Source organism: Aquarana catesbeiana, linkage group LG04 (assembly GCF_042186555.1).
Source record: "Aquarana catesbeiana isolate 2022-GZ linkage group LG04, ASM4218655v1, whole genome shotgun sequence".
NCBI lineage: Eukaryota > Metazoa > Chordata > Amphibia > Anura > Ranidae > Aquarana > Aquarana catesbeiana.
In genome coordinates, this window is record NC_133327.1 from 67,652,248 (window position 1) to 67,666,426 (window position 14,179).

Sequence of the window (14,179 nt, forward strand, 5' to 3'; positions counted from 1 at the left end):
CGTTTGTAAGTAGGAGTTGTTCGTAAGTCGGATTTTTGAAAATAGTGGACCGCCTGTATATACCATACGGCCTGCCCTATACACTCTGCGGAAAATTGGGCCTTAGGTGTTGGTGGTACCAGAACACTGTAAGCCCTCACAGTTACTCTTGGTGGGCGCTGGAACGGACCCTGCTGTGAAATATTATATCAAGAATTGTAATTACATGCCCCTGTTAAACAGGGGCAGAAAAATTGGGCCTTAGGCGGATGGTGGTGGTGTCGGCATAACACTGTAAAGCCTCACAGATACTTTTGTTGAGCGCAGGAACAGGCCCTGCTGTGAAATATTAGATCAAAAATTGTAATTACGCTCCCCTGTTAAACTGGGCAGAAAAATTGAGCCTTAGACAGTGGTGGTGGTGCCACAACACTGCAACCTTTCACAGATACTCTTGTTGAGCGCAGGAACAAGCCCTGCTGCAAAATATTACAGCAAAAATTGTAATTACGCGCCCCTGTTAAACAGGGGCAGAAAAATTGGGCCTTAGCCACTGGTGGTGGTGCCCAGAACCAAAAATGTTCTTAGAAGCTATCAACATGAACATTGAGGAGGATTAGGATAGTCACTCAGCATCAGCATAGGCAGTCTTGAAGGGATCTCGCATTCATAAAAAAATTAATCGGTTACATCAGCATCAGGTGCTTGGTAGCTGGTGATCCAAGACTGATTCATTTTTATGAAGGTGAGCCAATCAACCGAGTCAGTGGACAGGCGCACGCTGTGATCAGTTACAAAGCCTCCAGCAGCACTGAATGTGCGTTCTGAAAGAATGCTGGATGCAGGACAGGCCAGTAGCTCAATTGCATACTGTGCAAGCTTTGGCCAGTGATCCATCCTCAAGACCCAGTAACCCAGTGGATTTTCGGTTGGAAAGGTCTCAAAGTCTGATCTTGCCCCTAGGTATTCCTGCACCATGTACAACAGACGCTGGCGATGGTTGCTGGAACCGATCAGACCTTGGGGCTGCGGACTAAAAAATTGTCTGAACGCATCGGTCAGACGGCCACCTTCTCTACCACTCCTTCTGTGACTGACCGAAGCCTCAGCAACACGTTGTTCAGGAGTACCAGGAAATTGTAACCTCCCAGGCTCTGGAAACGTATTGCACAAACCTTTCTGCAAGGCCTCCCGAAGATGTTTCATCCTCTGCTCCCTCTGCGACGGCTGGATAAGTCCTGCCACTTTACCCTTGTAACGTGGATCAAGAAGGGTTGCCAGCCAGTACTGATCCTTCTCCTTGATACTACGAATCCGAGGGTCCTTTCGCAGGGTTTGCAGGATGAGGGAGGCCATGCAGCATAGGTTTGCTGTGGAATTCGGTCCAGGGTCCTCTGAGTCACTAAAGACTACCTGATCCGTAGCCACCTCCTGCCAGCTACGTACAAGTCCATGGGTTTCTGCGGCCTGAAAATGATCCCTTGAAGACTGCTGCTGATGCTGAGTGCCAGGCTCCACCTCCATGCTGACACAATCCTCCTCCTTTTCCTGTGTGATAGGCGGGCCTGCAGGAATACTGTCTGGATAAAGGGAGCCTTGAGAGGTAAGGAAGTTCTCCTCTTCCTCCCTCTGTTCTGCCTCAAGTGCCCTGTCCATTATTCCACGTGCTCCAACAGGTAGACAAGAGGGACAGTATCACTGATGCATGCACTGTCATCCTCGTGGCCTCCTCAAATGGTGACAGGACAGCACATGAATCCTTGAGCCACATGAGCCACTGGCGTGGCGAAAAAAACCAAGCTCCCCTGACCCGTGTGCTGGTGCTATACTCACACAAGTAGTCATTGATGGCCCTCTGCTGCATGTGCAGCCGCTGAAGCATTGCCAACGTTGAGTTCCACCTGGTGGGCATGTCAAAGATGAGGCGGTTCTTTGGCAGGTTGCATTCCTTTTTGGAGGTCAGCCAGCCGAGCACTGGCATTATATGACCGGCAGAAATGCCCACAGACTTTCCTGGCCTGCCTCAGGAGATCCTGTAAGCCCGGGTACCTGCACAAGAACCGCTGCACCACCAAATTAAGGACGTGAGCCAAACCGGGAACATGGGAGAAGTGTCCCTGTCGGAGGGCGGAGAGGAGGCTGGTGCCATTGTCGCAAGCCACCATTCCTGGCTGAAGCTGGCGTGGCATCAACCACCTCTGAGGCTGTCCCTGCAGAGCTGCCAGAATCTCTGCCCCAGTGTGGCTCCTGTCCCCTAAGCAGACCAACTCAAGCACCGCATGGCATATTTTTGCCTGAGTGCTTGCGTAGCCCCTAGAACGCCTACGGAGCACCCCTGGTTCCGAGGACAAATCTGCACAGGAAGAGGCCATAGAGGAAGAAGAGGAGGGGGTGGAGGAGAGAAGTGTGTGGGTGGTGTGGGTCTTTTAAGTACTGTTGCCAACAGACTGCATGGGAGCTCGATATATGTCTGGTCAAGCATGGGGTGCCCAAGCGGCTGCTGTTTTGGCCACGCTTGATACGCTTCAGACATATATTGCAAACAGCAACGGTGCAATCTGCTGCACACGTCTCAAAAAAGGCCCACACCAAAGAACTTTTGGAAAAATGTGTGGAGTCAGCAGCGCTCTGCACATGTGGAGCTCTGCGGTGTGAAGCAGTCGGTTGCCTGCCCTTAAGCTGGCCCCTGGAGGGCATCCTGCCTCATTGGAGATGTGCCTCCTCCTCCTCCTCTCTTCTATCTGGCACCCACGTAGAGTCAGTGACCTCATCATCGCCTCCCTCCTCGCCACTGGAACAAACCTGGCAGTATGCTGCAGCTGGGGGAACATGACTGCCAGTTTCTTGTCCTTCTTGGGCACCCCCTCTCTCTGGGCTCACGTTACTGCCTTCATCCTCAACCTGGGTACCATCATCAGAGCCTTCAAAATGCTGCGCATCCTCCTGCAGCATGTACCCTACACTGTGGTCGAACAGTTTGGGGGACTCCTCAGAGCATGATGGTGGGGCTAGGGAAGGAGTGACTGATGACATTGAGCCGATGGAACAGGCCGCTTTGGCAGCTGCATTGGCAAAGTACCCTGAGCCTGGGTGACAGAGGATGAGGACGGCACTGTTGGCTGTAGACACAGAGCCTGCTTGCCCTCTTTTAGAGGCCTGTGAGCATCTGCTTCTCCTTGGTGGCCTTCCAGATATACTGTACAATTAGATTAGCAAAACAACGCCTGAAGCTTACTAAAAACAGTACACCAGGAATATATATATATATATATATATATATATATATATATATATATATATATATATATATATATATATATATATATATATATATATATATATACTAAATGAACTGCAGCTCACTGAGTCACCTGCCTGAAAGTATCAAGTATCTTTGAACATGTACTTCAGGAATGGCCTACAGTCAGGTATAGGCTTGGCTAGACTATATATATATATATATATATATATATATATATATATATATATATATATATATATATATATATATATATTCCAACGGGACACGATGGAAAGGAGGCGTTACGTGACGCTGATGACGTCAACGCGTTTCGCAATGAAGTTCACGTAGCTTCGTCGCAGTTGATTCAGTTAGCTGCAGTGCATATATTATTAAATGCACTGCAGCTAACTGAATCAACTGCGACGAAGCTACGTGATCTTCATCGTGTCCCGGAAGTTCGCCCACGGCGTGCACGAGAGGCTGGGGGAACCTGACAGCAGCCGCTCCATGCGGAGAGTGTATACAATCAAAATGCATACTATGCACTGGAGTAATGCCTGCATCGTATACAGTACATTTTTAAGCATAACGGAGGACAGATACCAAGCAAGACCCTAGTTGTAGACCTGAGATTGATCGCATCATCACAAGAGGGTATCGTATGCTAGATCTTCAGTTTGCTAATTGCTTGTAACATGTGCGCGATAGAGAGGATTGTTGGCAACAGACCCCAAAGTCATTTGTGTGTACATTACACACTGGTTTGTCTGACCGTTACTCATGATACATCCAATGCAAAAGCATACCAGAAAAGGACTGTATTTATGAACTGCCACAATTCCCCTAACACCGAGGTGTACCTGGTCCTAGCTTTATCCCTTTTTTGCCCCCATCAGTCTGACATAGGATCTGGTTTCTGGCAATTAGGGATGAGCTTCGTGTTCGAGTCGAACCCATGTTCGACTCGAACATCGGCTGTTCGATCGTTCGCCGAATTGCGAACGTTATGGGCCGTTCGCGCTAAATTCGTGTGGCGCGTCACGGCCCATAATTCACTGCGGCATCGCAGTGCATTGCTGGCTGATGATTGGCCAAGCATGCACTATGACCCGCATGCTTGGCCAATCACAGCGCTGTCAGTAGAGAGAGCTGTAATTGGCCAAAGCCAGGGTGGCTTTGGCCAATTATGGCTCAGGGGATTTAGTACACACCCCACACTATATAAGGCCGCCTGCACGGCGGCCCTGTGTAGTGTGTGTTCCGGTGTGCTGAGAGATAGAGAGAGAGAGAGACAGTGTCATTTGATTTGAGTTAGATAGATTAGGCAGAACAGTCAGTCAGTTAGCTGCACTTACAGTGTATTGTGTATATATATGCATCCCAGGTGTTGCATATATATATATACACTGTATTCAGTTTAGCTAGATCCGTTCCTGTTATCTTCTATCTAGACTATTTACATTTAATGCAGTGCGTCCTGCTCACAGTGTTCAGCTAGATCCGTTCCTGCTATTTACATTTAGTGCAGTGCGTCCTGCTCACAGTGTTCAGCTAGATCCGTTCCTGTTATCTTCTAGACTATTTACATTTAGTGCAGTGCGTCCTGCTCACAGTGTTCAGCTAGATCCGTTCCTGCAATTTACATTTAGTGCAGTGCGTCCTGCTCACAGTGTTCAGCTAGATCCGTTCCTGCTATTTACATTTAGTGCAGTGCGTCCTGCTCACAGTGTTCAGCTAGATCCGTTCCTGCTATTTACATTTAGTGCAGTGCGTCCTGCTCACAGTGTTCAGCTAGATCCGTTCCTGCTATTTACATTTAGTGCAGTGCGTCCTGCTCACAGTGTTCAGCTAGATCCGTTCCTGTTATCTTCTAGACTATTTACATTTAGTGCAGTGCGTCCTGCTCACAGTGTTCAGCTAGATCCGTTCCTGCAATTTACATTTAGTGCAGTGCGTCCTGCTCACAGTGTTCAGCTAGATCCGTTCCTGTTAAATTCCTACTGACCGGCAGGCTTGTCTGGTTAGAGTATATAAAGCTACCTGAAGAAAATTACAGGTGTTCTATTTGATCCTATTAGTACCACGGTCAGGCAGCTAGACTATTTACATTTAGTACAGTGCGTCCTGCTCACAGTGTTCAGCTAGATCCGTTCCTGTTATCTTCCTACTGACAGGCAGGCTTGTCTGGTTACAGTATATAAAGCTACCTGAAGAAAATTACAGGTGTTCTATTTGATCCTATTAGTACCACGGTCAGGCAGCTAGACTATTTACATTTAGTACAGTGCGTCCTGCTCACAGTGTACAGCTAGATCCGTTCCTGTTATCTTCCTACTGACAGGCAGGCTTGTCTGGTTACAGTATATAAAGCTACCTGAAGAAAATTACAGGTGTTCTATTTGATCCTATTAGTACCACGGTCAGGCAGCTAGACTATTTACATTTAGTACAGTGCGTCCTGCTCACAGTGTACAGCTAGATCCGTTCCTGTTATCTTCCTACTGACAGGCAGGCTTGTCTGGTTACAGTATATAAAGCTACCTGAAGAAAATTACAGGTGTTCTATTTGATCCTATTAGTACCACGGTCAGGCAGCTAGACTATTTACATTTAGTACAGTGCGTCCTGCTCACAGTGTTCAGCTAGATCCGTTCCTGTTATCTTCCTACTGACAGGCAGGCTTGTCTGGTTACAGTATATAAAGCTACTTGAAGAAAATTACAGGTGTTCTATCCCAGCTTAGTGCAGCTACAGGCCATTAGTATGTCTGGAAGGCCAAGAAGGAGAGGCAGACAGTCACAAGCCAATAAGAGAGGGCAAGCAGGCTCTGTGTCTAGTGCTGGTCGTGGAGACGGTGCATCCTCATCAGCACGTGGCCATGGGACACGCTTGGCCTTTTTTTCGGCAGCTGGCCATGTTGAGCCGCAACATGCGGAAGACTTGGTCGAGTGGATGACCAAGCCGTCCTCATCCTCCTCATCCTCTCTCACCCATGCCCAGGGTGCTTTGTCTGGCAAAGCAGCGGCCTCTTCCCTCAGCTCAATGTCATCAGTGACTCCTTCCCTAGCTCCACCATGTCCTCATGAGGATTCCCTCGAACTGTTTGACCACAGTGTTGGGTACATGCTCCAGGAGGATGCCCAGCGTTTGGAAGGCTCTGATGACGATACTGAGCTCGATGAAGGCAGTAACATGAGCGCGGACAGAGGGGGTGCCCAAGAAGGACAGCAATCTGGCAGTCATGCTCCCCCTGCTGCAGCATACTGCCAGGTTTGCTCCAGTGATGAGGAGGGAGGGGATGATGAGGTCACTGACTCAACGTGGGTGCCTGATAGGAGAGAGGAGGAGGAGGAGGAGGAGGAGGAGGAGGCGGCAGCACATCACCAACGAGGCAGGATGCCCTCCAGGGGCCAGCCTAAGGGCAGCACATTGACTGCATCACACCCCAAAGCTCCACATGTGCAGGGCGCTGCAGTCTCTGCGCGTTATTCAAAAAGTTCTTTGGTGTGGGCCTTTTTTGAGACGAGTGCATCAGATCGCACCGCTGCTATTTGCAACATATGTCTCAAGCGTATCTCGCGTGGCCAAAATATCTCCCGCTTGGGTACCACATGCTTGACCAGACATATGTTGACCTGCCATGCAGTTCGTTGGCAAGCGTATCTAAAAGACCCACACCAAAGAACAAAGAGGATCTCTCCTTGCTCCTCATCAGCTGAGATTTCCAACCCCACTAGACCTTCAGTCCTCTCTGAGACCTGCAGTGAGAGGAATGAAGGTGTAGAATTAGGTGTGTCACAGCCAAGTACTTGTGGGCAATCTGCTTTTGGTACACCGACGTCAGATTGTACCAGGCAAATTTCCCTGCCCCAGCTGCTGCACCGCCGAAAGAAGTTTGCTCCCAGCCATCCACATGCCCAGCGGTTGAATGCTAGCTTGGCAAAATTGCTAGCACTTCAACTGCTGCCTTTTCAGTTGGTAGACTCTGCCCCCTTCCGTGAGTTTGTGGAATGTGCGGTTCCTCAGTGGCAGGTACCCAAACGCCACTTTTTCTCACGGAAGGCGATTCCGGCTCTCTACCGGCATGTGGAAGGCAATGTCCATGCCTCGCTGGACAGGGCGGTCAGCGGTAAGGTGCATATTACCGCTGACTCATGGTCCAGCAGGCATGGACAGGGACGTTACCTAAGTTTCACGGCGCATTGGGTGACTCTGCTGGCAGCTGGGAAGGATGCAGGACAAGGTGCAGTAGTGTTGGAGGTTGTTCCGCCACCACGCCTCCAAAATGCTGATTGTGACACACCTCTCTCCTCCACCCCCTCCTCTTCTTCTTCCTCCATGGCCTCTTCCTCGGAACCAGCGGTGCTCCGTAGGCGTTCAAGGGGCTACGCAAGTACGCAGGCCAAAAGATGCCATGCGGTGCTTGAGCTGGTGTGCTTGGGGGACAGGAGCCACACTGGGGCAGAGGTTCTGTCAGCTCTGCAGGGGCAGGTTCAGAGGTGGTTGACGCCACGCCAACTTAAGGCAGGAATGGTGGTTTGCGACAATGGCACCAACCTCCTCTCTGCCCTCCGACAGGGACAAATGACCCATGTGCCCTGTTTGGCTCACGTCCTTAACTTGGTGGTGCAGCGGTTCTTGGGCAGGTACCCGGGCTTACAGGATGTCCTGAGGCAGGCCAGGAAAGTCTGTGTGCATTTCCGCCGGTCATATAATGCCAGTGCTCGGCTGACGGACCTCCAAAAGGAGTTTAACCTGCCCAAGAACCGCCTAATCTGTGACATGCCCACCAGGTGGAACTCAACGTTGGCCATGCTGCAGCGGCTGCACACTCAGCAGAGGGCCATCAATGAGTACCTGTGCGACTATGGCACCAGGACAGGGTCAGGGGAGCTTGGTTTTTTTTCCCCACGCCAGTGGGCCATGATCAGGGATGCATGCACTGTCCTGTCACCATTCGAGGAGGCCACGAGGATGGTGAGCAGTGACAGTGCATGCATCAGTGACACTGTCCCCCTTGTCCACCTGTTGGAGCACACGCTGCGTGGAATAATGGACAGGGCACTTGAGGCAGAACAGAGGCAGGAAGAGGAGGACTTCCTTAGCTCTCAAGGCCCCCTTTATCCAGACAGTGTTCCTGCGTGCCCGCCGATCACACAGGAAGAGGACGAGGAGGAAGAGGAGGAGGAGGAAGATTGTGTCAGTATGGAGGTGGAGCCTGGCACTCAGCATCAGCAGCAGTCTTTAAGGGATCAGTCCCAAGAAACACATGGACTTGTACGTGGCTGGGAGGAGGTGGCTGCGGACCATGTCGTTCTTAGTGACCCAGAGGACTCCGGACCGAATGCCTCAGCAAACCTACGCTGCATGGCCTCCCTGATCCTGCAAAGCCTGCGTAAGGATCCTCGTATTCGTGGTATCAAGGAGAAGGACCAATACTGGCTGGCAACCCTCCTTGATCCACGTTACAAGGGTAAGGTTGCGGACCTTATCTTGCCATCGCAGAGGGAGCAGAGGATGAAACATCTTCGGGAGGCCTTGCAGAAAGGTCTGTGCAACGCGTTCCCAGAGACTGGGAGGTTACAAACTCCTGTTTCTGGACAACGTGTTGCTGAGGCTTCGGTCAGTCAAAGAAGGAGCGGTGGAGAAGGTGGCCGTCTGACCGATGCGTTCAGACAATTTTTTGGTCCGCAGCCCCAAGGTATGATCGGTTCCAGCAACCATCGCCAGCGTCTGTTTTACATGGTGCAGGAATACCTAGGGGCAAGATCAGACTTGGACACCTTTCCCACCGAAAATCCTCTGGGTTACTGGGTCTTGAGGATGGATCACTGGCCAGAGCTTGCACAGTATGCAATTGAGCTACTGGCCTGTCCTGCATCCAGCGTTCTTTCGGAACGCACATTCAGTGCTGCTGGAGGCGTGGTAACCGATCACAGGGTGCGTCTGTCCACCGACTCGGTCGATCGGCTGACCTTCATAAAAATGAATGAGTCTTGGATCACCACCAGCTACCAAGCACCTGATGCTGATGTAACCGAATAATTTTTTTTGAAATCTCAGATCCCTTCAAAGACTGCCTATGCTGATGCTGAGTGACTATCCCTGAGTAATTATCCTCTTCCTCCTCAATCATCACGCTGATAGCTTGTAAGAACATTTTTGGTTCTGGGCGCCACCACCAGTGCCTAAGGCACAATTTTTCAGCCCCTGTTTAACAGGGGCGTGTAATTACAATTTTTGATGTAATACTTTGCAGCAGGGCTCGTTCCTGCATTCCAACTAGAGTGTCTGTGAGGGGTTGCAGTGTTGTGGCACCAGCACCAGTGCCTAGGGCCCAATTTTTCTGCCCCTGTCTAACAGGGGCGTGTAATTACAATTTTTGATGCAATACTTTGCAGCAGGGCTCGTTCCTGCGTTCCAACTAGAGTGTCTGTGAGGGGTTGCAGTGTTGTGGCACCAGCACCAGTGCCTAAGGCCCAATTTTTCTGCCCCTGTCTAACAGGGGCGTGTAATTACAATTTTTGATGCAATACTTTGCAGCAGGGCTCGTTCCTGCGTTCCAACTAGAGTGTCTGTGAGGGGTTGCAGTGTTGTGGCACCAGCACCAGTGCCTAAGGCCCAATTTTTCTGCCCCTGTCTAACAGGGGCGTGTAATTACAATTTTTGAAGCAATAATTTGCAGCAGGGCTCGTTCCTGCGTTCCAACTAGAGTGTCTGTGAGGGGTTGCAGTGTTGTGGCACCAGCACCAGTGCCTAAGGCCTAATTTTTCAGCTCCTGTTCAACAGGGGCATGTAATTACAATTCTTGATCTAATATTTCACAGCAGGGCCCTGTGAGGGCTTACAGTGTTGTGGCCACAGCAACACCTAAGGCCCAAATTTCTGCTGAGTATATAGGGCAGGACCCTACTTTCAAACATCTAACTTACAAACGACTCCTACTTGCAAACGGAAGGAGACAACAGGAAGTGAGATGAAATCTACCCCTAGGAAGGGAAATTCTCTCCTGTAAGAGTTAATATGGGAAAACAAGTTCTCCTTTCCACTGATGCTTTCCAATCCTTGTTCCACAAAAAAACCCAAATTTTCAAAAAACATTTTTCATTGGGACAAAAAAGTGAGGTGAAATCTTCTGAAGAGGAGGAAAGACAGCAAAACAAATGTCACAGGGGTGATAACCCTTCCCTATGTTTTCCAAAAAGCTTAGAAAAGATTTTTTGGCTGGAGCTAAACACGTTAAAAATGTTCAAAATTACAAACAGATTCTACTTAACAACAAACCTACAGTCCCTGTCTTGTTTGCACCGCCTGTATACTGCTGTTCAGAGTATATAGGGCCTGGTGGCCCCACACCTTTCCTTATTTTAATTTGGGTGCGGGGTTCCCCTTAATATCCATACAAGACCCAAAGGGACTGGTAATGGACTGGGGGGTACCCATGCCGTTTGTCTCACTGATTTTCATCCATATTGCCATGACCCGACATGACATTAAACCCGCAAGCAGTTTTAAATGAGATTTTTTCCTTTAAAAATGACATTTGGTGCAGGGACTGTTCTAAACACGGGAAACACGCGTCACTTTACAGGCATACTATAGACACCCCCCAGGTACGATATTTAAAGGAATATTTCACTTTTTTTTTTTTACTTTAAGCATCATTAAAATCACTGCTCCCGAAAAAACGGCCGTTTTTAAAAGTTTTTTTTGCATTGATACATGTCCCCTGGGGTAGGACCCGGGTCCCCAAAACCCTTTTTAGGACAATACCATGCAAATTAGCCTTTAAAATGAGCACTTTTGATTTCGAACGTTCGAGTCCCATAGACGTCAATGGGGTTCTAACGTTCGTGCGAACTTTCGGTCCGTTCGCGGGTTCTGGTGCGAACCGAACCGGGGGGTGTTCGGCTCATCCCTACTGGCAATCTATATGGAATAACCACGGACCATTTTTGTTTACTTTTCAGCAATTATGCTTTTTCCTCCAGATGCAAACATTTTCCATCTAGGCTGTTTCCTCTATTATCAGTAGACACTGACTTTGCTGAAGTTCCCCTTACATACTAGTCAGTTCTCTCCTAAGGCACAGTTCCTTTCCCTTTTCCCCTTCTTCCCTCCCTTCCCAGTTATACTGTGGGCTTGAGCCTCCAAGGGACCCCTATATGGATGTCCATGCTTTATTTTTCACAATAGTGGTTTATTTCATACGTCATTGACGTGGCATGTGCATCCATATACAGATTCTTGGTGTCCGGACGATTGTTCATTTGTTTTTCATGTTTGTGTGTTTTGTCATTGTCCTGTGTTTGTAGCCACATCCAGAGATTACTTGATACTGGCATCTCTAGCTGTTTGCCTTGTTTTTTCAGTATCCTCATTATTCCCTTCTATTGAGAAATTTTACAGTGATTTTTATCTATCAATAAAATGTCATATATTTTTCACTTTCCTATACATTGTATACTGTGTCACTCATTTTGGTCTTCTGGTTCCTTTTAGTCTTGATTAGGATAACCCAGTTTTTTTTGTATATGGTAACTGAATCAACTGCTTGCCTGAAGTATATTAGGAACAGTACACCAGGAACGGAACGGTCTGCAGTGAGATCTAGCTAATCTGGATACAGTGGATAGATATATATAGCAGTCTGACTGTATACATGTAGCGCTGGTAGATTTTTAATCTACCGCTGATAGGTAAATTTTGTGGATTACTTGTTAGGTGAAGTTAGATTTGCCTCTGTTCCAGCTTGGCTGAGTTGCGTGTAGTTCCACACTGTGCCGGTGGGTGTCATTGTCACCATGGGCTGGTGTTGGAAAAGCAACGTGTTGAAGCGTATGAGTGCTCCTCTGTCCCGGAGACAACTCGGTGGAGGTGGTCCTCCGAGTTGCATTCTGGGAGAGGGTATTTATGGGACAGATGCCATGTTTAGGGGTTCGTTTTCAGCCACCTGCTGGCCCTCGGGCTGACAGGTATGCGTTAAGAGTACCACGTTGTGGTCCTCCGTTCCGGAGGCCCACGTCGCTGCGGCGTGTGGGTGGGCCCAGAAGCCTGTCTGGGGCCTAGCACAGCAGCAGAGGAATGGTCCTGAGCTGTCTATACTGAGTGAAGAAGCTGGACAACCGAGAAGATCCCAGGTGAGGACCCATCATGGAAGGATCAGGCAGAGTGCTGGTCTGGAGAGGGGCCTGGTGACTCGGTTGGAGGACGTATCCTGAAGTAATCTTACTGCATAGTACTGCCGGGTTGGCTTAAAGGTTCAAGTACTGTGTCTGACATTCATCGCAAACCAATACATCCTGTGGCAGAGGATCGTATGGGTTTTATTCCAAACAAGTCTGTGGCAGAGACTTTTGTTCGTGCTGCGTACTGGCTGCAAGGCAAGTGAGAGGCCTATCCAGGCGGGCAAAGATTGAATCCCACAAGGGGAGTGCATTCAACTACAAGTGCTTAATTTCAAAGATTGGTCTAAAGAATACTAAGGAAAGGTATTTGAGCTTCCCTGCAACTTTACTTCTGCCTCTTTCCTGCTACTCCCTTTATTACTTGTTCATTAAAGCATTGGAAAGTATACTCAAGTGTTTGGTGTCTACATCGTCCAGAGGTAAACTCAACGGAACCCTAGACCCGGTGCCGGTGAAACAGAGGTGTCGAGAGTGAAGGTAACAGCCCGCTTTAAACCAGCAGCTCCACCGAGAGTTAGTGCTATATATATATATATATATATATATATATATATATATATATATATATATATATATATATATTAAATACACTGCAGTGAGAGCTAAACTGGATACGGTGGATATATATATACATATATATATATATATATATATATATATATATATATATATATATATATATATATATATATATATATATATATATATATATATATATATATATACAGGGCTTTTTTTCTCGGAGAATAGGTGCAGGAACTCCCCCCGTCTGAGTCACCCCTTGTGTCTGCCCCTACCCACCTCCTCTGACCACTGTCCCTGGATTCCACCCCCTACCCACCTACCAGTACTGCCCCTTTTAGAGAATACAGAGCCAAGTATCATTTTGTGGTGATAAATCATTTGTATGGAACATGTTAATGATAAAAAGAAAAGCAGTAAAATAGATCCCCTGCAGCTAGGAACAATAGAATCCCAGCAATAGCTCCCCACACAACAATAGACTCTCCCAGCAACAATGAACTCCACCCCGACAACAATAGATTCCCTGCAGCAACAGTGAACCACCCACAACAAAATATCACACCCAGTAACAAAATATCCACCCAAGTAACATTAGATCCCTCGCCAGCAGCAACAACAGATCTCCCAGCAGCCAGCATCAATAGATACTTCAGCAGCCAGTACAAATCGACCTCTCCCTCAACAGTAGATCCCTTCCAGCAACATAAGCCCCCCCCCAGCAACAATATATTCCACATCAGCAACAATAGACCCTCACACAAAATCAGATCCCCACCAGTGACAATAGATCCCCCAGCACCCAACATCAATAGACCCTCCAGCACACCCCACACCCCCTGCCTTTGGCCAATTATGGCTCTCTTCGCTGACGGTGCTGTAATTGGCCAAAGCATGCAGGTCATAGTGCATGCTTGGCCAATCATCAGCCAGCAATGCACTGCAATGACGCAGTACATTATGAGCCGTGACACGACTCTCGAATTTGGCGCGAACGGCCCATAATGTTCGATCTTCATCGAACAGCTGATGTTCGACTCGATCAGACAGCCCATCCCTAGTGGTGAGCACAGGAAAATCTATACACATTGTACCACAGTTCAGAGGACTTCTTCATAATTAGAATGCCAGCTTTGTCTGCCTATCCTTCTGTATTTTGATTGGCCTACAGCCACACACCTTCCTGCGTCTGACCTTCTTTCTTTGGCTCCAACGATGTGGTGCCTTATTTAAGCATCAAAATTCC